General features: G+C 43.1%; 1 long non-coding RNA gene across 1 annotated transcript; it reads left to right on the forward strand.

Moving 5' to 3' along the window:
* The first annotated feature begins 629 nt into the window (after nt 1–629).
* Nucleotides 630–23,910, forward strand: LOC144673100 (uncharacterized). The gene is made up of 3 exons (XR_013574257.1): nt 630–695; nt 23,688–23,776; nt 23,869–23,910. It is a non-coding gene; the product is annotated as an uncharacterized LOC144673100 (long non-coding RNA).
* Nucleotides 23,911–26,166: the final 2,256 nt, after the last annotated feature.

Consider the following 26,166-nt stretch of genomic DNA (forward strand, 5'->3'; position numbering starts at 1 on the left):
TTATGCTTCTGTTTCTGACAACAACCACCTGTCACCTGACAATCTATTGTTTCCTGTCGGCAAACTGCCACCTCCCACTCATTTTGGGCTGGAGACTGACTTCTGGCCAGGACTGAAAATTTCATGTTCCCAAGGTCAGCATGGCTTTCTCATTGCCTCAACCTCTGATCAGCCAGCCCCACATGCTTACTTCCTGAATTAAAATCAGAGCTTCTGTTACGGCACTTGACACTAAGACCACAAAATGGAGGGAGTCTGAATAGACTGAAGGTGCCCCACGTCAATAACTTCTATGATGTATATTTTTTTAAAGTTTGGTATCATAAAGTAGCATTAATCATGTGAATTGTACTCCATTAAAATAAATAAATAATGCACAGAAGAAAGCTATCAGATAATAAAAATATTCAACAAGTGACTCATCAGCATAAACTCTTGCTTGTGTTCGAAAATTCAGGTCATCAGTGCAATGTCCTTGGCAGTCCTCCTACATATTCTGTTTATATTATCAAAATGCTGTTGGCATCATCACTTCAGATTATTTTTCCATTAAAGCAATTGAAAAAGCAGCTCATCCACGTCAAACCAGACTGTCGCCTATTTATCTACATCTCTTTATTCCCATAAGTGACCAGTGGATCATGGCCATCCTGTGCTGCATTCTTTAACTGACAGTTCTTATTTCATCTGGTTAGGTGAGCCTCACGAGTCATCTTCCTCTCTTGCACTGTGTGACTGTGATACCAAGATTCAAATAATAGAGTTTGATATTAGGTACATCAAAATGCAATAGTATCTCCTATAAGATTGCAATTTTTCTTTCCTACACATACACACAGCAACAACAAAAGCTTACATTTCTATAGTGCTCCTTCTATACAGAGACACATTTCAGAAAGCATCATTGTATGGTGAATAGTAAATGGCCACCGAAGAAGGGCAAGAGATTTAAGAAGGGTGAGTGCTTAACCATAAAAGTTTTTGAGTTTAGTGAAGGAAATGGAAAAGCAAAGATATTGAGAGAAGGAGTTCCATAGAATGAGATCAAGGTAGCTGGAGAGGTGGAATACAGGAAATAGACAACAAGTAATAGGTTGATATTGGAGAGGATGAGCAAGGTGTGTAGAGCTGAGAAAATCACAGAGGCAGGGATCGGTGAGGCTGTAGATGATCTCAAGCTGAGAAGTACATTCTGAAAGTCAGTTGTCTGGAATATGGAAGCTTTTGGAACAGTGGTGAGGATAGTGGGGATCGAAGCTTAATGCATATAAGGAAGCAAAGAATGGCATTATGACCACCTCTGTAGAGACGTGTGGTGGAGTAACCACCGCTCAGGTCCCACTGCTCACTTGTGCTTTGTATGTCTCCCTATGGATTACCCTCTACGTTGCTATCTATTGCCTTCCAAGGTGCTTGCCTTTGGGCTGGTATTTGGGCAGAAGAAGGAGAATGGAGACTTGGAAGATGCTGGCAGTCCTGAAACAAAAGGTTGAATTTTGCCGATAGGGTGATGATTCTGACTTCGGGACGATTTTGGGGTTGGGAACCTGTAAGTGCGTGAGGCAGGACAGTGGATCCGATTTTTCCAGAGAAGGCCAATTAAAAAGCCGAGAGCACTGTCCAATTAAGGATAGTGGGTGGACTACAGACTCGGGAGGAACAATCAGAGTGCCCTAAGTGAAGGGAAACAGCAGGTTTTACTGTGAAAAATATGTGCTACTGAAGTGAATGGAGAAGGAGAAGGCGGCACAAGATGGAGGTGCAATACTGATGCTGGAACTGTCAGCCAAATCCTCACATCAGCGAAACAGCTTCAAACTGAAAACATTTGTCTGTGGATGTCCTGAGGATTGCCGATTTATTCCATATGCCGAGAAAGGTAGCATAGTGGTAATGTTACTAGTCTAATAGCCCATAAATCCAGACTAATGCTTCAGAGACACAAATTCAATTAAATACTTATTCTGGAATAAAAAAACTAACCTCAGTAGTAGTGACGATGAAACTATGGGATTGCTGTGGAAACCCACCTGGTTTACTAATGCCCTTAAAGGAGAGAAATATGACATTCTTACCTGGTCTAGCATCTCTGTGTCTCTGTGTCTCCAGGCCCTCAGCAATGTCTGGGAGGGTGGTGGAGACAGGTTGCCTCACATCCTTTAAAAAGTACCTGCATGAGCACTTGGCACGTCATAACATTCAAGGCTATGGGCCAAGTGTTGGTAAATTCGGTTGGTAGGTCAGGTGCTTTTCACGTGTCGGTGCAGACTCGATGGGCCGAAAGGCCTCTTCTGCACTTTGTGATTCTGTGAATGTGATTGACTCTTAACTGCCCTCTGAAATGGCCTCACAAGCCATTCAGTTGTATCAAACTGTTACGAAAAATTTGAATAAGAACAAAACCGGATTGACCACCTGGCATCTACCTCAGGCTACAGACTAGTCAAGCAACAAAGTCACACTCCCCGCATCATACGTTACAGCCAATTGTTCCAGACTCCTCCAACAGCATTCCTGGATATGTCCTGTCCCATTGGCAGGACAGAGCCACCAGAGTTGGTGGGAGAATGGTGTACAGTGGGGAGGGAGGGGCCCTGGGAGTCCTCAGCATTAGGCCTCATGATGTTTCACGGCTGCAGGCCAAACAAGGTAATGGCCTGCTGATTACCGTTTAATAACCACTAACAACTGATGAAACAGGATTTGTATTTTACTCATTTATCTTTCAAAACTCAGGTAATTTTAGTAATTGTCAGATTTTATTAATAGTAGAAATAGTGAGATTTATTCATAATTGTAAATCCTATTAGATTAGCTGTTGAGTCTTTCCTACTTACCTTAAGTAGAGAATTTTAATCGGGGCAAGTAGAACATTTATCAAAATAATAAGAATATAAGCACAGGCAGGACTTTAGATATGAATTAAAATTTGATCAGTAAAATTATTAACTAATTAAACACTATAAAGATAGCAGGGCAGTCGATGTGTGGCAGCTGCAGAATGTGGGGCCTCATGGACACCTGTATGATCCAGAGCAAACAGGTCTGCAGTAATTGTCTCCAGCTGGAGGGGCTTTGGCTCAGAGCCATTGAGCTAGAGGCCAAGCTGTAGACACTGCGACACGTTGGGGAGGGGTAAAGTTTCCTGGACACTTTGTACCAGGAGGTGGTCACATCCCTTAGGATAGGGTCATCTGATTTGAACCATGATCCGGTACAGGAGTGTGAGACTGCGAGTGAGGCAGCTAAGTGATCTTCAGCCTTTGCAATTGTCCAACAGGTACGAGGTTCTTGCAGCTGTATGGATGCATGTGGGGACTGCAGGGTGGATGAGGAAACTACAATGGCATTGTGGTACAGGAAGCCATTCAAGCAGGGGGAGTTATTAGGAATGCAGTGGCAGTAGGGGGTAGTAGGGGGTAGTAGATGAGTAGACACAGTTCTCTGCAGCTGAGAGTGTGAGCCCAGAAGGTTGAGTTGACCTGCCCAGAGCCAAGGTTCAGGACATGTGCTCTGCGCTGGAGAGCAATTTGCAGTGGGTGGTCCACCTAGGTTTCAATGACATAGATAGGACGAGGAAAGAGGTTCTGCTTAGAGAATATGAGCAACTAGGGGATAAATTAAAAAGCAGATCATCAAAGATAATAATCTTTGGATTATTACCTGAGTCACGAGCAAATTGGAGTAGGGTAAATAAGATTAGAGAATTAAATGTGTGGCTCAAAGTGTGGCGTGTGAAAAATGGGTTTGGATTCATGGGGCACTTGCACCAGTACTGGGGAAAATCGGAGCTGTACCGTTGGGATGGTCTTCACCTGAACGGTGCTGGAACCAGTGTTCTGGCAAGTCATATAATTGGGGCGGTAGAGGTTTAAACTAAAAGGTGGGGGAGAGGGATCAAGTGAGGGGAGCTGTGATAAATTAAAGAAAGAGGACAATGCAAGACAGCAAGGTAGAAATAAGCGAATTGGAAATTTTGATGGGGCAGGAAAGGACAGAGCACTTAAACTTAAAAGCCCATGAGCAGATAAGTCTAGAGGTTGTGGAAGTAATAAAAAAGACACAATTGAAGATACTCTATCTGAATGCACACAGCATTTGCAACAATTTAGATGAATTGACGGCACAAATGGAAGTAAACAGGTATGATCTAATTGCAATTATGGAGAGGTGGCTCCAGGATGACCAAGGCTGGGAACTGAATGTGCAAGGGTATTCAGCATTTAGGAAGGATAAGCAAAAAACGACGAGGAGATGGGGTAGCACTGTTAATAAAGAATGAGATCAGTATATTAGTGAGAAAGGATCTTAGATCAGAAGATTAAGATGTGGAAACAGTTTGGGTGAAGCTAAAAAACAGCAAAGGGCAGAAAACTTTGGTGGAAGTTGCTTATAGGCCACTAAACAGTAGTGATAATGCAAGGCACAGTCAAAATCAGAAAATTAGAGGTGCATGTAACAAGGGTAATACAGTAATCATGGGGGCTTCAATTTATATACAGACTGGGCAAATCTAATTAGCACTAATGTTGTGCAGGTTTTCTAGAACAGTATGTTGAGGAACCAACCAGACAATGGGCTATTTTAGATCTAGAATTATATAAGGAGTAAGGACTAATTAATAATCTCATTGTAAAGGAACCTCTGGGGATGAATGACCATGTTATGTTAGAACTTTACATAAGGTTTAAATGTAATGTTGATCAATCCAAATCCCGGGTCTTAAATATAAACGTGGGAAACTACAAAAGTATGAGGGGCAAGTGGCTGTCATAGATTGGGAAACTACATGAAAAGGTATGATGGTAAAAAGGCTGTGGCTAACACTTAGGAATTAATACATGGTTTACAGTAAATTTACATTCCTTTGTTACACAAAAACCCAGCAGGAAAAGCGATCCAACCATGGCTAACAAGAGAAATTGAAAATTGTATTAGATCAAAGGAAGAGGCTTACAAAGTTGTGTCACAACAGTGGGCTACAGTCACCAACTACCTATGGGCACATTGAGCTTTTTTTAAGGAAGACCTGTGTTTTTAAAAGAAATACAAGTACATATTGAACAAAAGATGGCTGATAATGTAAAGTGACCACTTTCTAGAAAATTCCTATGTGGATTTACTGACAGGTCTGTCCTGAAGGAACATGGAATGTCGCACCTGAAGAAGTGTCAAGGCCTACTTCAAACAGAGACACTTGAAAGAAGGGTACAAAAAATGCAAAAGACTGGACTTTAATCTCCTGTGGCTGTGAAGACAATGGGGATTGTTTCCTAACTTGTCAGACATCCAAAAATCCATCTCCTGTTGATTTATATCTCAGAATGAGTAAAATGGTCTGAGATGAAAGAAAAACAGACTCTAGGTGCAAGAGATGACTATTTCCCCTCCCGGGAATATGCAAGCAAATGTGTTAAAAAGCGGGCTACAAACTAGCGTTTGTGAGTGACAGAAATAAGAAGAAACACAAGTCAGTCACCCGTGCAAAGACAATCTCTCTCCCTCTCTCATGCTGGGGGTGGGCGGAGGGTGGTGGTGGCAAGTGTGTTCTAGTAGAGACCACAAGTAAAAAGAAACAAGACAGACTCTTCAGTTACCTTGCAGAGAAAACCAGGATCCATCCCTGGGACAAACCAACAAGTGTCTCCAACAGACTGCAAATCTGACAAAGTCAGCTCTACTGAAATCACCCAACTGAATGGCCAGAACCAACTATCATCCATGCCTCACAGACAAGCCAAGGACCAATATGTATATTTTAAAGCTTTTATTTGGACTCCCAACTTCTCTCATTTCTGATCAAAGTGTGCATGTGGGTGTCATTATTTTTCCTTTGGTTTTAGTAACAAATAAACTTACTGTTTCTTTGACTGAAGAAAGCCTGGTTAAATTGGTCACTTATAAAATGTACATACATTTGAACAGGGAAAGGATATCCACAGGGAAATGATTTTTAAACTAAACTTGCTGCAGCCAACCAAGGGGTTGAATAAAGAGGGGAACCAGCTCATTCCTCCTCACCCAGGATCATAACAAAACTGGGGTCCCGTTCCGGTCAGAACAACTTGGGGATCTCGACCAGGAAATTAACAAACTGGGGACCTCATCTGGGACCAGTCATGGCAGTTGCCAAAAAATAAATAGTAAGCCTGAGAACTGGGAGCATTTTAGAATTTAGTAAAGGGGGGCCAAGAAACTAATGAACAGAGACAAAATAGAACATGAAAGTAAATTAGCAGGAAACATCAAAACGAAGTGTAAAAGCTTTTATAGGTATGTAAAAAGGCAAAGATTAGCAAAGGCAACTGTGGGCCCATTGCAGATAGAGGCAGGAAAATTTATAATGGGGAATAGGGAAACAGCAGAGAGACTAAACAAATACTTTGGTGGAATTATCCATCAACGAGACTAAGTGCGGTGGCGGGCGGTTTCAGCGACGCCCATCCCGCTGTCCGAAATGGCGGAAACTCACGCCCGATTCTGAACTTGGAGGGTCATTAATTATGCAAAGGTCTGTATAGGTCTGAATCACCTGGCGGGTCGGGAGTTGATTCGTCCGCCCACCATCAGCTGGTGGGTTCGAATGTCTGGGCGCCATATTTAGATGCCAGTCCAACACATAATCTTACACTCTCCAGCCCACCAGAGATGTCTGAAACCCATAAGAGAAAGGCTGAGAGCCTCAAGAGGAAGGCAGCACCCTGCTTCACCCACAGGCCTTCCAGGCCTTGATCAGAGGGGTGCAGGTGCACAGGCAAGTCCACTACCCCAGGGATGGCTGCAGGAAGTGCAGCAGCCTCACCTCTCCGGCCTGTGAGGCCATCGTGGAGCAGGTCAGCGGCTGGCAACCGCACCCGAAATGCCATCCAGTGCAGGAAAGGGATGAATTATCTCATCTGCTCTGCCAGGGTAAGTTATCCTTCAACACCCTCCAATATCAAACTCTCATCATGGCATCATGCACTTAAACGGCTACTCTCTTCAGGGATCTCACACAGCCATTAGCGGGATACACATATCAACACTTATTCTCTCACCGAGACTTTCACATCACCACCATCCCATCTATCATGTTGCTCACACTCCATCCTCTGGCCCTTCTGGAGAAGGCTCACCACACACAGGGGACATGCATCCCACCCAACCTCTGCTCTATCCCTTCTCATCACATGCCTTTCTTTCTTCTTCATACAGGCCAAGCTGGTGCACAACAGGTGTGAGAGACCGTCGACCAGGGGAGGGATGGCCGACATAATTTCCCTCACTGAGTTTGAGGAGGCTGCAGCCCAGCTGGCTGGGGAGGACAGGGATCAACTCCTGTGGGTAAGGGGAGATCGGCCTCTCCCACCAACCCAGTACAGATCACAGTTCCATCACTCCATCAAATCCTGACAATCACAGTGGTAGTCTTATATAGCTATAGTTTTATGTAGTCTTATATAGCTCATGCTCATTTACTGAAACTCTATTTGTTATTTTCTAGGCACTAGCAGATCGAAGCCCCCAAAGCCATTTGAGCACCAGTGCGAGCCCCCAGACCACATCCGAGGACGAAGCTCTGGAAGAACCGTCACGGTGCTCACACGCACCCTCCACCAGCTCAGAGACACACACGCCGGTGGGAAACAGCTGTAGATTATGCTCGAGCTCATTTTCTGGGGAACACCTCACTGACACGTCCCCGCAACAGTCAGAGGCAGGGACAGCCCAGGTCTCCAGTACTTGGACGGCTACTTTAGACCAGCAACCCACTCGGTTTGAGTCAGATGATGAGCGGCCACCAACTCAATACTGGAGATGCAACGATAGGCGGCAGAACATCAGGCAGAGATTCGACAGTCACTCAGCAGACTAGAGCGAACGATGGAGGTGATCGTCCGTGTTCTGTCTGATGTCACGGCTCCAACATGCGAGCACCTCGAGGTCACCATGGGAAGGCTGGCGACCACTTTGGAAACCTTCGTCCAGCAGGTCTTGCAGGATTTGTGCTCAGCCCTGCACTCCACGGCCACACACCTTGGTGGGCACCATCTCCTGCAGGATTCAGACTGGGGCCCTCGGGCACCCATAGGGAGGATGAGCATCATCCAGGCACTCCGGGGGCCTCCTCTCAGGACAGTCCAAGGGTTTGCAGCCACCCACAGCTCCTTCTGCACGTGACTCCCATCCACTCCAACTTCTCAGGCTGCCGAGGGCACTTCTGCCGCTGACCAGGTGACCTTTATCAGGCCGGGTCCCTCCAAGACTCGGACTACCAGAGGATGTCTGCCAAGGTCATCACAGACATCAGGACGTAGCAGTCAGCAGGCTGCCTCCACCTCTGCTGCAGATGTCGGGGCTGCACCCAGGTATAATGCTAGAGTTAGGAAAGTGAAGAAAAATTGATGTCGTTTTTGGGTCACAGGTGTGCTGGACATGTAAATAAATTACATTTTTGTTAATGCATTTGATGGATATGCGAATGTTCTTGGCAAGTGAAGGCGTTGTGATTTTGTGCTTTGGAATCCTCTTATTTTGATGTTTAGCCTTCCTCCCCCTCAGTGACAGTGTCCCACTGTGAGATTCATATTCCTGTGATGTCAACCTCAATTGAACCATTGTCTGCACCCTTTGTGTGATGTCAGGGAGATATGTTTAAATCTTTATTGGAAATATGTGATGTAAGCATTTCTAACCCTTCTTCCTCAAGGAACAGCATTGAGTGAGGGCATTGATATTCTAGCAGCATGTGTGTCTCCTCAGTGGTAGTGGCAGAAGAAAAGACATGCACAGGAGGAGGAGATCCCTAGGCATGTCCACATCTCCGTCACAGCAGTGTTTGCATCATTAGATGGCGGTGAAGGCTTCAAGTCTCCTTTCACATTCATCTTGTTTCTAAGTGAGCTCTCAACTCTGATTCAGCTCACTCACAGGGCTCCACGGGCCAAAGCAAAGGGTGATTCATGAGGCAAGTGTGAATGCAGGACTCGGTCTCGCTGCAAGTGGGTGGACATCCCCTGAGGTGAAAGAAAAAGGCATTGAGGGCTAGGAGAGATGTGGCCATATTCCCTCACTTAACTTTACTCTTCCTGGAACCTGTCAACAATTAATGAATCACTGGCATGTCTCCCATGTCTTCCTTCCTCCATGGTGAGATCGTGCTCATACTGACCCTCAGCAGCCTCCTGAGGTTCCTGGGCCTCTGGATCTTCATCCTCCAAGGAGCTCTCATCCTCCTCCGGTTCACCCTCTGGCAGGGGTTCACTGAAATCACCCACTCCTGTCGCGAGTGTATTGGAATGAGCCACCTGAGCGGTCCAAGCATCTGAAGTGCATCTTCAGAATCCCTATGGCCTGCTCTATAAGGGAGCATGTGGAGCTGTGAGCAGCATTGTACCTCTCCTCAGAACGACTCTGCGGGTGACGCACCGGTGTCATCAGCCAGCATGTCAGTGGGTATCCCTTATCCCCAAGCAGCCTTCCCTGCAGACATAATGGCCCCTCGAACATCTCGGGCATCTGGGAGTGACTCTGGATGTAGGAGTGATGGCAACTCCCAGGGTACCATGTTCAAACATACAGTATGTGCTTCCGGTGATCACACACTAATTGTAAATTGATGGAATGATAGCCAGATAGAATTATTTCTGAAAGTGGAGGCCTGCATGAGTACCACAGCACAACAGTGTTCCTTGGAACAATGTAGACAAAGAACAGGAGCAGATCAACCCTACAGCCCCAGCAGTGTGGCGTTCATCGCTACAACACCGGTGCAGTGCTATGGCATGTAGTCTATATATATTCCATTCACCTCGAAGTTGCCAGTGTTCTGAGGTCCAACTTGTTCACACCTCCCCTTTTCAAACGGGCTTGAGGCTGATGTAATTTCCCGCTGGCGTGAACCAAGATTGGAAGGCGTGACCAGATTCCGGTGAGCAGCTGTTTTAACGAGCATTCATGAGATGTTAATGAATGCAAATGGAATTCAAGCCACTAGTCAGCGGGATAACAGACCCACAATAAACATTCCATTGGGAGAATTGCAAGCCAGCGGATTTTTGACTTTTTGCCTGTTGCTGGATCCTCCCGGCTGCCGGGAAATCTGTCCCGGGTGGGATGGAACAATCCCGTCCTTTGTGTCTCTCTTCACAGAGGAAGATACAAAAGGTCTCCTCGGAATATTAGAGAACCAAGAACTAGCAAGAACGAGAATCTGAATGATATAAATATTGGTAAAAAGGTAGAAATTAATGGGACTGAAAGTTAACAAATCCCTGGAACTGATGATCTACATCACAGTGTTGACAGAGATGGCTGTAGAGTTAATGCATGGTGGTTATCTTCCAAATTTCTATAGATTCTGGAATGGCTCCTGCAGATTGGAAGGTAGCAAATGTAACCCCGCTACTTAAGAAAGGAGGGAAAGAGAAAACAGGGAACTACAGACCTGTTCATCTTGTCAGTTTTGGCAGGCTCCCACTGCGGCCACAGGCCTATTTTTTAACTTATCGGCTGTTTAACGCTGAAGAAAATGTTTAAAATAAGAGCCCTTAGCCCTCCAATGGATTTCTAAATCAGAGAAAAGACAGTGGAAGGCAATTTTTTCTTAAACACGCTCTGCCATTTTTAAAAGCCTTTTTTCTTCACCCCAGTTCAGCTACCACATGTTATGGTGCCAGCTGTGGGCGTGTTGCTGCAGCATTCTTCCAGCTGCAATCTTGATGTGCTGATCCTGATTTGCTGCATATTTTAAAAGGAAATTTCAGCTTTTTGCTGCATTTTGCTCACCCTTCTAGTGATTTAGAACCATAGAACCATAGAAAGGTTAAAGTGCAGAAAGAGGCCATTCAGCCCATCATGTCTGCGTCGGCCAAAAAGAGAAAAAAGAAACTAGCCGCTCATTTTATTTCTACTTTCCAGCATCTCGTCCATAGCCTTGTAGGAAACAACACTTCAGATGCAGATCCAGGTATCTTTTAAATAATTAATGAATTTCAGCCTCAACCACCAACCTAGGCAGTGAATTTCAGATGCCCACCACCCTCTGGATGAAAATTTTTTTTCTCATGTTCCCTCTAATCCTTCTACCAGTCACCTTAAATCTATGCCCCCTGGTAATTGACCCCTCAGCTAGGTCTTTCCTGTCTGTTCTATCTAGGCCCCTCACAATTTTGTACACCTCAATTAGGTCACCTTTTAGCCTCCTCTGTTCTAAGGAAAGCTATCCTAGCCTATCCAATCTCTCCTCATAGCTGCAATTTTCAAGTCCTGGCAACGTTCTTGTAAATCTCCTCTGCACTCTCTCTGGAGCAATTATGTCCTTCCTGTAATATGGTGACCAGAATTGTATACAAAATTCCGGCTGTGGCCTAACTAGTGTTTTATACAGTTCCATCATTACATCCCTGTTTTTGTATTCAATACCTTGTCCAATAAAGGAAAGCATTCCTTACGCTTTCTTTACTACCTTATCCACCTGTCCTGCCACCTTCAGGGACCTGTGGACATGCACTCCAAGATCTCTAACTTCCTCTACCCCTCTCAATAACTTTCCGTTCATTGAGTATTCCCTTGCTTTGTTTGCCCTCCCCAAATACGTTACCTCACATTTTTATGGATTGAATTCCATTTGCCACTTCTCCACCCACTCAATCAATTGATATCATTCTAGAATCAGCAGTTATCCTCTTCACTATCAACTACACGGCCAATTTTTGTGTCATCTGCAAATTTCCCAATCATGCCTCCCACATTTAAGCCTAAATCATTAATATATAAAACAAACAGCAAGGTCCCCAACACTGATCCCTGTGGAACACCAATGGAAACTGTTTTCCATTCGCAAAAACGTCCATTGACCATTACTCTTGTTTCCTGTCACTGAGCCAATTTTGAATCCAATCTGCCACCTCGCCCTGTATCCCATGAGGTCTCACTTTCCTGACCTGTCTGCCAAGTGGGACCTTGTCAAATACCTTACTGAAATGAATGTATACAACATCCACTGCATTACTCTCATCAATCCTCCTTGTTACTTCCTCAAAAAATGCTATTAAGTTAGTACATGACAGGACCTTCCCCTAACGAAATCATGCTGACTATCCCTGATCAATCCGAGCCTTTCTAAGTGATTGTTTATCCTGTCTTTCGGAATTGATTCCAATAATTTTCCCACCATCGAAGTCAGATAGACCAGCCCATAATTTTCTGGCCTATCCCTTGCACTCTTTTTAAATAATGGTGCAATGTTTGCAGACCTCCAATCCTCTGGGACCGCGCCTGTATCCAGTGAGGATTGGAAAATCATCCTCAGAACATCCATTATTTCCTCCCTGGCTTCCTTCAACAGCCTGGGATACAATCCATCTGTCTCTGGTGATTTATCTTCCTTCAAGGATGCCAGCCCCTCCAGTACTTCCTCTCTCACTATGCTTATTGTATCTAGTATTTCGCACTCCTCCCCTTTAACTAGCATATCTGCATCATCCCTCTCCTTAGTGAAGAAAGAGACAAAATACTCATTGAGAACCCTGCCCACACCTGCATCAACCCACAAGTTACCATGTACATCTCTGATAAGCACTACCTTTCCTTAGTTATTCTCTTGGTCTTAATGTATTGGTAAAACATCTTAGGATTTTCCTTGATTTAACTTGTCAATATTTTCTCGTATCCTCTCTTTGCTTTCCTAATTTCCATTTTTACTTCACCCCTGTACTTCCTATACTCCTCAAGGCTTTCTACAGTGGTGAGTCTTGTGTGATTGTCATAAGCTTTCTTTTTCTAGATCCCTTGACTCTATCTCTGCGTTCACTCAGGTTCTTCTTTCCATCTGCACTGTGGATTATTCATTTTTTCAGCCATTTCCTTTTATTTTTGAAATTTGCTCAGCCTTTTTGTGATATGATGGGGTCTCTTGACTCCGCCTCTGCATCTGATCAGATCTGGCTTTTCATCTGCACAATGCATTCTTCTGCTGCCTTTCAGCTTTTTTTCCCTTTATCTTTTGAATTTTGCTTGGCACTTTTCTCATCTAGTTAGATCCCTTGACTGTGCCTTTGATCGAGGTCTGGAAATGGACCTCTATGTGCCCTGATGGAGTCCTTCAGCCTTCAAGTCTGCAATGGAGTTTTTTTATTTAGGCGCTTTTCAACTGTGCCTTCAATTTAGATGCATATCTCCCAGGTCAGGCTTTTGTTTTTTTAGTTTTTCATGCTTTGAGAATATAGATTCCTTCTCCATCTTCCCTGGGATTTTGGGGTCCATCCTTCACTGCCACCATGTTGTAAGGTTGTTTGGTGTCTCACGTAAATGTCTGGAAGCTTGTGTGGTTGAACATAAACCATTTATTGTTAACCCATAACTATATACATATCCAAGGTACTGCCATGCACAGGGTGCTGTTTACATCCTGGCTCCTTCCAGTCTCTAATACACACACAGTCTACTATCATGTGACTGTTCTTCAGTCCCACATTAACTCTTGCTCTGTTGAACACCCTTATTCTACAATGGTATGCTGCTATCCCTTAAAGATATATTACGATAATAGGGGCCCTCTCAAGGAAAGTCAAGCATTGCCTGTTAACCCCTTCTTTCCTATTTTATTAAAAGAATAAGTTACATGGATGGGAGCACATTTTGAGACTGAAGGTCACTTCAGGTCATAATGCATCAAAGAGTTGGGCTCTCCTGTGATTGGAAGCTTGACAATTACCTGCCACACTACCTTAACCTGAAAGAAATATCAGGTGAGTTAGGAGGACCCACCCATGAGTTCTCAACCTGACCCAACCAACACTAGGAACAAGGCCTTTTATTTTGAACAGCAGGACCTCTTCTGTGGAAAGATTGTGGAAGTGAGCCTCTTTGCCTTACGGGATTTTGGACTCACCTGTTTCCAGTAGAGACACAGCCACAAGGGATCCAAGCTTAGCCATTCAGCCCAACTACCAGCTGAAGTATGGATTCAGAAAGGAAAACCATGAAAGAACTTTAGTGCCATGAATGACTCAAAAGTTGGACTGCTCCTTGCTCTGGTCACTGTTTCAGTTTAGCTACTTATGTAGGGCTCTGTATGTGCGATAAGAAGGCCAGTCACAGCTGTTTTCAGTTTACATGATTGATGCCATATAGATTTAATTTTTTTTCAGGTTTTGGATATGGTAGTCAAGTGAACATAAGGATGTGGCCATGTAAGTTAAGGAACAATCTATAATGCAGCATTCTTGCAGTTATAATAATCAATTACTTTTATCTCCACCTATTATTATTGATAGTTTTGCTGGAAATAAATCATACATATATACACATGTATATTATATAAATATAAATATATATATATGATTGGAATTATTGCAACATTTTAAGGTTATGAAGGCATCACTTGAATCCATGGCTGGGTGAAAGAATTATACATCTGTCAAGCTCAGATTTTTGTAGGGGGTATATATGTCAATTTTATTCTCAGCATTCATAGCTTTATTCACCAGCCCACCCTGCCAAAGCCCTGCAACTGTTTGCACAGCTGTGCTTCTGGCTGTGGGAGTCCTAGGAATCCCACGAGCCTTCAGTTCCTCTGACCCCTTCACCGTTACCAGTGCACACACGCACATTGAACTAAATTAAAGGGAAACTGTCTGACTAGCAGGTTAGTCCCGAGCAACCCGGGGACCTGTTTATTTTCTTTGCTGAATTCCCTCTTGTTACACTGAGTAAACTGGTCAATTTATGAGCGCTTCTGCATCATTCTTTTTTAAGCTTTGTCATTTTATGAATGGAAAGAAAAAAAAACCCGATTGAACTCATTTGTTTTTCTTTTTTTTATTGCAAGTGTATACATTTGCTGAGGCTGGCATGCCAAAGAACAAAGCTAGCAATGCCAAATTCTGAAGTAATGCTGTGAAATTATTCATTTGGTTTGTACCAGAAGAACAGAGGACCCATTCAATACTCACACATTGACCTTCTAGTACTTGAGAAGTGCTTTCTCCTCCAACCACTGTAAAAGCACTCTAATAAAACATACATCAAATCAAACATTGTCAATTTCCTATGCTTAGGTCTAGCAAAAATATTTAGATTATAAGCTAAGGGATGGGGGTGGGGAGTGGGGAGTTTGAGAGCTGAGAAGGGAGCAAGGAAGGCTCGAGTGACTTGCACATCAGGTCCATAAAATGTTTTTACACCAGTTGAATCAGGCTTCAGCTATGTGCAATGTTAATATTGAGATTATGGCTAATTATGCATAACTTTGATGAGAAATTTTAGTGATTGAAGCAGAAACCTTGTTAACACTTAAGAATAGACTATATAGATGGCTAAAAGAAAATGGAGTAAGGGAAATGGAAACAGGGAATACAAATGGAATAGGACTATCATGTGGAGGATAAATATCAGTATGGACTGCTTAAACTAACCGCCTGCTTCCATGTTGTAGCTTCTATGGAAGTAATTAAAAGCATCATCATACAATAGATAGCAGTTTAAGACTGGTATCTGCTTGGAGCCACACAGCTAGCAGAGCAGAATTATAGGACTAGATCTTGCATTTCTTGTCCTAACAGGGTTAGCGCTGGACTTATGTTCACCACCCCAAACCCATCATGATCCCAATGCTGTTTCCTGGGTTGGGGCATTGTCACTCATGTTGGATTCCTGGAAGGAAACCTCCCAGAAAAGGCTGTGGCCCAAGCTGTGGTGGCTTGGGAATGTCACTGGAGCAGCATAAGAGACAAGAATTGCATTAAAGGAGCAGAAAGATCTCAAGGACTGGAGCTACTGTTCCACTTAAAGCCTCAGCAGCTAAGTGCAAGTTCGATGGGAGAGGCCTCAGAAAATACAAGAGGAGGCAACCACTAAAGAACCCTCTCCCACCATCAAGAGACTTTGGAAACTTCCTGTCACTACCCTTCACACTACTACCAGGCTTCATCTGGTGGTACCAAGGTACCAGAGGCAGAAGGGATGGAAAGCAGGAAAATATGTCAGGAGCCTGGGACTCACTTGCCCATCAGCCTTTATATGTGGCAGACTGGGAAGAAGTGGGCACTGGTGATCTTGGGGATGGAGGTGAGAGAAATTGAGGATGGGGCAGAGGTAGTTCTCAATGCTTGATTTCCTCTGAAATCCACCTGATTGGGGCAGAGTAATGGAAGAGAAATCCAGGCCACACTGAACACTCCATGTCACTCTCTGACCGGCCTCTAATCAATGGGTCCTGAATGCTGGCTAACTTTCTACATCACTTCTGCTTTGTCCTGAGAAGGGAATTACAACTTGGTAATGGAGGGATGAGTTAGATGAACTGAAAAGTTCCCCTCACTTTATGGTGCATGTGTGTATGGGATTGAGCTTGGCTATGATCTCTGTGTTGTTTGAGTAGCCTCCCAACTGTCACTATGAAGGCACATAAAAACTGCAACTGGGGAAATGTAATGTTTGGTAACATATTCCAATGGAACTAAATCGATGCAAGAGATAATCACCTTCTGGACAAGAGAAAATTGGCAGAGATAACAAGCAATCAATTAGTGAAATTGCTTAAAACCATTTGCTTATTTCAAAAAATATTTAGCTGATGTCCACTGAAATCGCCCTTCAACTAGTGTAGAAGTTTGTAAGTTATTGAAGGCAAGGTCATGTGTCCTGCCATGCCATTTGATAGGTGTTTGAGCAGGTTTCTTCACTGTTAATTCAGTTAGTCCAGGTAGTGTATTCTGCTGCCTCTCTTTGTATTTCTCTCTCATCTTCATCCAATTCCTCTTCACCTGATGACACCTCTTGTTGCGGTGCCAACTCCAATTCTTTGCATTTATAGAGAATGCAACAAATGCAACATGACCCACATTGCCATCTTGTAGGGAGCTCCTACCACTACCGACCTCTCCAATCTCCAGAGTGATTATGGCATCTGAATCTTTACTTAAAAATGCCAATGATATGTGTTCTCTGATGTTCATGGTAGTTCCATGGCTATCATTGTATCTGTGTCGCTCAGGTGTGATGGGGTTGTAGAGGTGTTTCATCAACCATGCTTGACCCCCTAGGTGTAATGTGTATGCCCGGTACTTACTAATAATGTGCTCCTTCTAAATGTTTCCCAATACAGAAAAGGAAGTAAGGTGAAGTGCTACTGGGCATCTATGCTTGCCTCGATGACAGGAGACCACCAAATCTCCAGCTATCAGATTGTGTCTCCTTCAATTCCAGTTGCACTTTGCCCTTCTCAATCATGCTCAGTGCTTTATCAGATGTTCCCTCCTGCAATCTGCTAATACATTTGTCCCACTCCCTCTAAAATGAACATATTTATGATCATTCTTATCAATATAGAAGTGAATGGCACAGAGCGTTGTGGGGTGCTAGGTTAATGACCTCCTTCTGGCTCGCTGGCTTCCTCTTCCTCTTCCTCTTCGGCAAGTAGCAGGGAAAAAGAAGAAAATGTACCACAATGTGTGCAGCAAGATCCCCTTTGAAAAACAGCTGGCAAACGATTGCATTGCAGTGCTTGTGAAGCTGCCAATGCTCCTCACTGAAAATCTCATCTGTCCTGAAGCAGATAAAAAAAGAAATATATGTTAGAAGGAAAAGGTTGTTAAACAAAAAATTTGCTCTATCAAAGTGTCTTGGACACAATACAACTTATAAGCTTGTGTGATCATGTGGCTGTGAGGAACACTGTGCTGACATTCTCCTGGATGCCTAATACTTGATCAATTTAATAGCCTACATGGGCAGCAATGTGATATGCAACATGGCAGTGGAGCAGAGTAAAATGAGCTTGTCTGCATATTTAGCAAGATCAGTGGTTGGAAAGGTTCCCCAAATTTTCCATCTGTGATGGTGAGCAGCATTGAAGAAGCTTGCTACATATTGTATATCTACCTTGGCAATCTTGCGCAGGCCAAGAAAAAACATATTTCACCTGCTCCCATATGTGGGTCACAGCTAAGATTACATTAACTTGATCCATTATCTCTAGCTATGCTGTCTGTCCATGCTCTTTATTGTTGGATAGCTCTCTCCAGCAAATAGAGTAACACATTGTGGCTGAACTTCCTGCCACAAGGGCTCTTATGTCTAGTCACTAATTGGGATTAAAAGCAAAACACAGTCGGTGCTTGAAATCTGGAATAAATTCAGAAAATGTTGGAAAAACTCAATGGGTTCAGCAGCATTTGTGGAGAGAAGAAGGTATGGTTAACATGTCAGGTCAATGGAACATTAACCCTGGCATCCTTTCACCACAGAGGCTGCATAACCTGATGAGTAATTACAGTATATCCTGCCTTTATCATTGAGCATGGTTGCTCTACTACAAACCATCTTTAACAAGAAGAACAAATGCACCCTTAAATTAGCTGGGAGATCTTTAAGAGTTTCTGGCACAGAGCATCCCATCTCCTATCTTGGTTTGTTTTCAGTGAAATACTGGGAACACCAATAAAACATGTTGTTGAGCTGACCTTACCAAACAGGGAGGTCAGCCTCTTATGCGTTGGTATGATTAGTTTTCCTGTATTCAATATTGTGATGAAATCTCTGGTTTATGACGCCAGTGGGGAAGCATATGTGAGCAGTTGTATTCATTTACTTTGTTTTCAAAACCTGTGTTTTTTTGAGACAGCACCTAACTGAAAGGGAAACTAAAATTTCAGGGGAAGAATTTTCCCCCCGTTGGGGAGGGACATTTGGGAGCTGTCACGTGCAGACGCGCCTCCAATCGGTGCCCCCGATCAGGACCGCACCACCATTTTACGTGGGCGGGCCAATTAAGGCCCGCCCAGCGTGACGTCCACCAGGAAGTGCTATGTGCCCCCTGTGCGGGGGGGGTGATTCCCTAAGCTGGGAGTCCGCTCTTTCATGCATGCGCGCAAAAGAGCGCACTCATCTCCCTGAGGCTAAGTGCTGCCTCAGGGAGATCGGCGCCAAATTTAAAAATGGTACACATAGAGAAATGAAATTTCCCTGATATGTCCCCTCATGTGACAGTGTCACATGAGTTGGGACATGTCCTTCACTTTTAAGTAAACTTTTATTAAATTTTTTAAAACCTACATGAAACCTTATCCCACCCATGGATGAGGTTTCATGCTTTTTCTGAAGTCCATCAGGGCTCTAATTACTTTTTAAATGGCCTCAATTGGCCGTTGACAGGTCGGCAGGTGCACAGCTGATTTGGCTGCACCCCCATCGACCTGAAAATTAAAATGACGCGGGATGACATCGGGAGTTCTGCCGACATCATCCCGCATCATTTTATGCGTCGGCAAGCGGGCCCCGCACCCCCTGCTCGCCAACCTCAATATCCTGCCCTAGGTTTCTGGGAAAAAAGTGGTTGTGACTTTGGGTCCCTGGCTGTGACATCAGACTTCTGGGAAATCAGACTGTGACCTCGGGTTGCTCAGGAAGCAGAGGCTGGTTGAAGCCAATAAGGAAATACAGAACACTCAAGAAATCAGATTTCAGCAGGACCAGTGCAGGGGGGCTGTGGAAAGTTGTGTGTGTGAGACAGCTGAAAGAATGGAAACCTGAAAGCTGGATTTAGCAGCATGATAGTGAAATAAAGTCACTGCTGCTGCTTCAGTTGTTTACCTGAACTGGCCATACAGTGCACCAGGGTATTACGGAGTAGTCAGAAGATGGTGACTCTGGGGAATCCACACCATCAAGGCTGTTTTGAACTGAGTTAAGGAGGTTCTGCAGACATGTGCCATTTTGTTGAAGACCATGCCTGTGGTTGCTGCTGTTGGCTGGGGATCAGGCTAAATCTGTGAAGAAAAGAAGCAGAATTTGATCAAAGAAAGTTCAGAGCTTTGAAGGAAGCTAGTGCCATATATGTTAAGTGCACTGCCAGTAAACCTGCGTAGTCTATCTTTGTTGTACCTGTTATTTAAAGTGTAATTTATTGTTTCTATTAAATGCAATTTGCATGTTAACTCGTGTTTATTTTTTGTTGACTTCTGTTTGATTGTTAAAGTAAAAGTTATAAAAGTGAAATTTGAAAGTGAAGAAGCTATTGGATTTCTTGTTGGTGTCATTCGGTAAATTCAGTTCTTTTGGTTTTTGGTCTCCATGAGGATTATAACAAAAGTGGGGGCTCATTCTGCATCTGAACCAAATTTAGCTGGAATTACTGGAACTTCCAGAATGTAAAGAAACAAGATTTCACATTTACTTTTGCTGTATTCTTTGAGAAATCAAAGCCTTTTATGCTTAGGGCTTTTTGGGGAGAAGGATTTGTCTTTTAGTGCTTTGGAATAGTTGACTAAAGATAACTTGAAGCCTGTAGCAGATGAAATGAGGGTTATTTTAAAAGTAGGAGTTAAGAAAGCAGAGATCATTGCAGAATTGGCTCATCACTTGAAGCTTAAGGAGGAAAAGGACATTCCTGCTAGTGATCAGCTGCCATGGTGGGATTTGAACTTGCATCTGCAGAGCATTAATCGGGGCCTCAGGATCACTATTCCAGTAACATTACCACATTTACCAGACTCAGGAAGGTTGTGGAAGTATGTGTATTGGCATTTGGTATGCTTTAGGTATTATCGGGCTGAAATTCTGGGAGTCCCATTCTATCGTCAAACATACAAGGGAATGAAAACCAATGGAGATAGCCATTGATCCCATTCCAAATTGTTTGGATGTGGTCATTTTCATATTTGGGGCAGCCAACCCCATCTGCTAGGTGCTTCAGAAACCCCTGTCCCAGTTTGCTGACGTATCTTGGAGTAACACATATTCCTACAAGAGCTGGGATCATGGTAGGATATCATTTTCTTCAAGGAACCAATAGTAACTATTTAAAAGGTAATCCCTATGGAAACAATTGCCTTTGGCTTATTGTTGATTGTGATTTTGGAAAGTTCTAGAATGAACTCCCTGTGAGCCCTCTGCTGACAAGAGTTCTGTTGGCCTTATAGATAAGTCATAATTCATAAATAGATGAATTTCCAGAAAAGCTGGGCTCGCCCAAATTATCCTGCTCTCTTGATACATGAAGGTGGACAGAATTTTCAACTGCAGTGGTTAACTGTTTCACTTACTCTCGATCTGGACAAGAAAACAGTCTGCAGAAGTTCAAATTTGGAAACAAACAAAGACAGAGGGAGAACTCTGTTTCTACAGTTTGGGCCAGCTAGGGTTCAGGAATTTGCTAGTATGTAAAGTGAATTTAACCTTTTAACAAGGATTATGTGGCATGGTTTGTTATTTTCTCTGTTAAGAGGAATGTTTCAAACTGGATTAAAATGCACTGAAAATTATAATCTGTTAATATGTATTTATAGAATAAATCAGTTTAGCGATTCCAATTTGCCTAGTTTCACTAGAGTGTTTGTCAATCTGATAATATCAGCTGTGGCTCAGTTTTATAGCACTTCTCCTTCTGAGGCAAAAGATTATGGCCAGAATTTTACATTCGGCATACGGGCTCGGCAGAAGCAAGCAGGGGCGGTCGGGGAGCTGACCGCGATCGGCTCTGCACCGTGATTTCACACGGGTGGGCCAATTAAGGCCCGCCCTGCGTGGATCGCGAGCGGTAGTGCTGAGTGCGGGCTTGGGTGTGGTGAAGGGAGAGTCAGGTCTAGCGCGCAGTTCGCGCATGCGCTTCAATCTCCCTGAGGCACGGAGCTGCCTCACGGAGATTGAAGCGCTTTTTAAGAAAAGTAATAATGACATTAAAAATTTAATGAAACATGTCCCCTCATGTGGCTGTGTCACATGAGATGGGACATGGTTTTAATGGCAAAAGAAAGTTTTTTAATTTAATTTGTATGAGCTTTAGGAAACCTCATCCCGCTCAGGGATGAGGTGTCCTAAAAAATGTAAAGGCCACTTGGCCTTTTTGCCTGCCTGCCAACCCATAAGGTTGGACGGGCAGCACAACATTAAAGTTAATTAGGTCTTTAATGGCCTTAAAAGGCCTTTCAATTATCGGTGGACACGCAGCCGACACCAGGGCGTGCCCACTGAACGAAATATCGTGACAGTGTGTGGTGACGTCGGGACGCACGCCCGACGTCATCGTGCGTCATTTAACGCTCTGGCGTGTCGGGCAAGTGCCCACATGCCGAATGTAAAATTCTTGCCTATGAGTTTAAATCCTGCTTTAGGAATTGAGCACAAAAATCTAGCTGACATATAGACAACATCTGACAATCCAGTAACTGAGGGAGTTCTGCACTGTCAGGCATGCTGTATTTTGATGAGATATTAAACCGAGGCACCATCTGCCCTCTCAGGTGAACATGAAGGATCCCATTGTGCTATTTCAAAGAAGAGCACAAGAGTTACTCCAGGTGTCCTGACCAATAATTAACCCCAATCAACATCGCATATCTGGTTTACATTGCTGTTTGTCAAAGCTTGCTGTATGCAAATTGCTGCCAGGTTTCCTACTTTACAATGTGACTACACTTCAAAAGTACTTCATTGGCTGTAAAGTGCTTTGGTACGTTCTGAGGTTGTTAAAGGCTATATAAATGCAATCCTGTTTTGTTCTAGAACTGTGGAAACACATGTGGAGGTATGTGAGATTCCAGGACACAAAATGAGGAATTTCATTGCTATGATTCCAAGACACATGATTCTATGACGACACATTGGAAAGTAAAAGTAGACAACCATTTGTAATGAATGTGTGGTCTGCCCACAGAAGAGACCCCTGATATTTGATCTGAGAAAATGTTTAGTCTAGACCTGAAACTTGTAACAATTTTCTTCTGCCACTGGATGTGATTGGGTCTCCTCATCTCCCTACTCCATGGTAATGTTTCTTTGGATGGTGGAACTATTCAAGGGGCAACTGACCAAAAATGATGTGGGAGATCTTTGCCATACTATAATGCAACAACTTTCAAAGCAACAAAACTTTTGCCTTAAGATACTAATAGTCCTCCAGGATCCTGAAGGTGGCCTGCACCTCATATATTTAATGACTATTTTCAGCCTTTAGAAATACTTAAATAATTTTTTACCCTTCAGGCAACCACATAACAGGTACAGTCAACATTCCCTCCCAGCTGCACAGGTATGTGGCCATGCAACAGTCGGGAATATGCCACATGGGGCAACTGAGCCATGCACAAGCAGTGTTCCCTTTAAGATGTCACGCAGCAATCTTAAAGGGACTACGCAGTACAACAAACAGGCCATGCAGTGCAGGGAAATTACAGGGAACATTGGTGACTGTGTATCTTTAAGTGTTCCCAGACATCTGTTAAGAGCTTGAATCTGAATTGGTTCTTTGTTGCTGATTATGCAGGAATTTACTCATGATAATTTTTTTGCTTCACTGTATCAAATGACTTTTGCAGGTCTGTATAGGGTATGCTGATATCATATGAATTGCTTGTAATTCATTTTGACAAGTCTTAACTGTACTTGACAAAGCTGCATAAGCAGACCAGACTTGTTACGGCATACTGGAATGTTGAATATTTTTATTGAACATTTTTGGGGAAAGGTTCACAAAAGTTATTGGTATCCAGTCTTGAATTCTTTTGCATCTTTCTATTTTTTGAAAATGCAATATATCCAATTTTAAGATGCGATGATGCAGTTGGGTTCTCAGACTTAACACAAAAGTCATGCACATTTTCTTTTTGAATTCCGTACAGAGTTTGCTCTTCTACCAAACTTTCCTACTCTAGCAATGTTTCCACATATTTAATTTATCTTACTTCTTCCCTCTGTAAATCTCATAGTTACTCAACATTCACCAACCAAAAAGACTGGCAAGAAGCCTTCAAACTTTGGACTTCTGTTGGAAATTGCTTTAAAGTAGCCTATACAGGTGAGTCACCTTCTGATTCCTACACCCTCATCTGAACTCAACCCATGTGCAACTGTGAACATAAATCTATATCCTACTAATCTGTTCCTCAGGCACTTGAGTATAAATGCTGCCAGACCTCTGCCAATTCCACTGTGAAACGAGAAGCTGGAAAGTGCACGAGAGCAGTCTGGGATGGTCTGTTTCTGATATTTCCTTCCTTCCCATAAATAGAAGATTCTTCCTCAGCACTGCTCCAACATTGCATCAAGTGAGATTGGTGAACAAGGATATGGAAGATGGCAAGCATAAACCAGCCTCCGCCAGCACTTTCCATTTTCATGACTTGTTCCATGCAAAAGAAATTTAAACTAATCGCAAGTTATTTTGAATTTTGTATAATTCAGTCAATAGAGAATAAATTCAAAAAGAAATTACACTTTTTGAAGAAAAGGTGTCAAAAGAAGTAATGCAGGTGGCTTGTTCTCGGAATCTGTTTCACTCACTATCTATCATCCATATGCTGTGCTTTTTAAATTTACATAAGATATAACAGATACAAAGATTTAGACACACAACCACATTCTGTTGTGCCTATTTGCATCCGTACTCATCTTTGTGGATAAATTATGTAATATTATTGATAGCAAAAAGATTCTATTTTTGTTAAGGGTGGAAGATGTGTGCTTGTATGGCTCAGAGTGGTGGAAACCACATAAATTCACAACTTACTGGAAATAATATTCCTGCGTGAGTTCAAGCTGTTTTCCTTAAAATATCTCTTCATATCCACTTTGCTAAGATTGATTCCAATCTGTCATTGTAGAGAGAACTAGGCTTTAGCAAGAAATGTTGTTTTTGGAACAATACACAGCAAATACTGCCATTTCACTGTCAGTTGATAGAAATTATTAGTGATCGTTTGTGTGTAGCAATTTATCAACAGTCACATGCATTCACGCTTTCTGCAAACCTCATATCACTAGACTAACAAATAGTTACCAGTCTATCCCCTTTTAAACTGTTAACGAAAGGCAGGATTTTGCACAGCTCTTCTCTGGGGAGCAGCTGATTTTAACCACAAAATTTGGTTTTGCTCCTACAGACTTTGTCCTAAAAAGAGCTGACAGAGTCCAGAGCAGGCCCCCTGACTGATGCAGAGAGTATGTAAACACAGATGCAGTGAGCACACAGACTTAGCATTCAATTGAAGGTCCCAAATATATCGCAATTAGCACATTGTCAATGGAAAGTGCTAACATTGCCCCACTGAGCAGTCAAAATACCCCAGCTTATTTATCTCCCGTAAGCCCCTTGAAGCCAACCAATTGCAATTTTTATATGCTCAACTAAGTAAACGGTAAGACCCAACAACAACTACAACAATTTGCATTTATGTAGCACCTTCAATATATTAAAATGTACAATGGTGCTTTACAGGAGTGTTATCTAGCAAAGTTTGACATCAAACCACATAAGGAGTATGATTAGAACAGATGACCAAAATCAAAGCCAAAGAGGGAGGTTTCAAGGAGCATTATAAAGGAAGAAAATGGGGAGAAAGTAGAGAGGCGGAGAGCTTTAGAAATGGGATTCTAGATTTAAGACATAGACAGCTGAGGGCAGGGCTACCAATGCTGGAGAAATTAAAATCAGGAATGTACAAGAGGCCCGGATTAGGAGCACAGATATCTCGGAGGGCTGTAGGACTGGGGGACATTACAGATGTAGGAAGGGACAAAACCATAGAGGAATTTGAAAATAAGGGTGAGAATTTTAAAATGGAGATGTTGCTTAAACAGGAGCCAGTGTAGGTCAATGAGCACAGCGGTAAACAAGACTTGGTGCAAGTTAGGATGCAGGCAACCAGACAACCTTCAGTTTATGGAGACTGGAAAAATGAAACCAACCAGGAATGCATTGGAATAGTCAAGTTTCGAGGTAACGAAGGCATGGATGAGAGTTTCAGCAGCAAATGAACTGAGGCAAAGGCAGAATCAGACAATGTTACATAGATAGAAATAGGCAATCTTAGTGATGTACAGATAAGTGGTGGAAACTCATTTAAGAGCCAAAAATGACACCAAGATTATGGACAATCTTGTTCAGCCTCAGACAGTTGCCATGGAGAGAGAGATGGAGTCTGTGGCTAGGGACTGGGTTTGTGGTAGTGACAGTGGCTTTGGTGTTCCCAATATTTAGTTGGGGGAAATTGCTGTGCATACAGAATTGGATGTTGGACAAGCAGTGTGAGACAGTGGAGGAGTCAGGAGAGGGGTGATGAGGTACAGCTGGGCGTCATCAATGTACATGTGAAACTTGATATTGCAGTTTTGAATGCTGCTGCTGAAGTACAGTATTCAGATGAGAAATAGATGGGGGTGGCCAAGGATAGATTCGTGGTGGACACC

Source organism: Cetorhinus maximus, chromosome 3 (assembly GCF_964194155.1).
Source record: "Cetorhinus maximus chromosome 3, sCetMax3.hap1.1, whole genome shotgun sequence".
NCBI classification, from domain to species: Eukaryota; Metazoa; Chordata; class Chondrichthyes; order Lamniformes; family Cetorhinidae; genus Cetorhinus; species Cetorhinus maximus.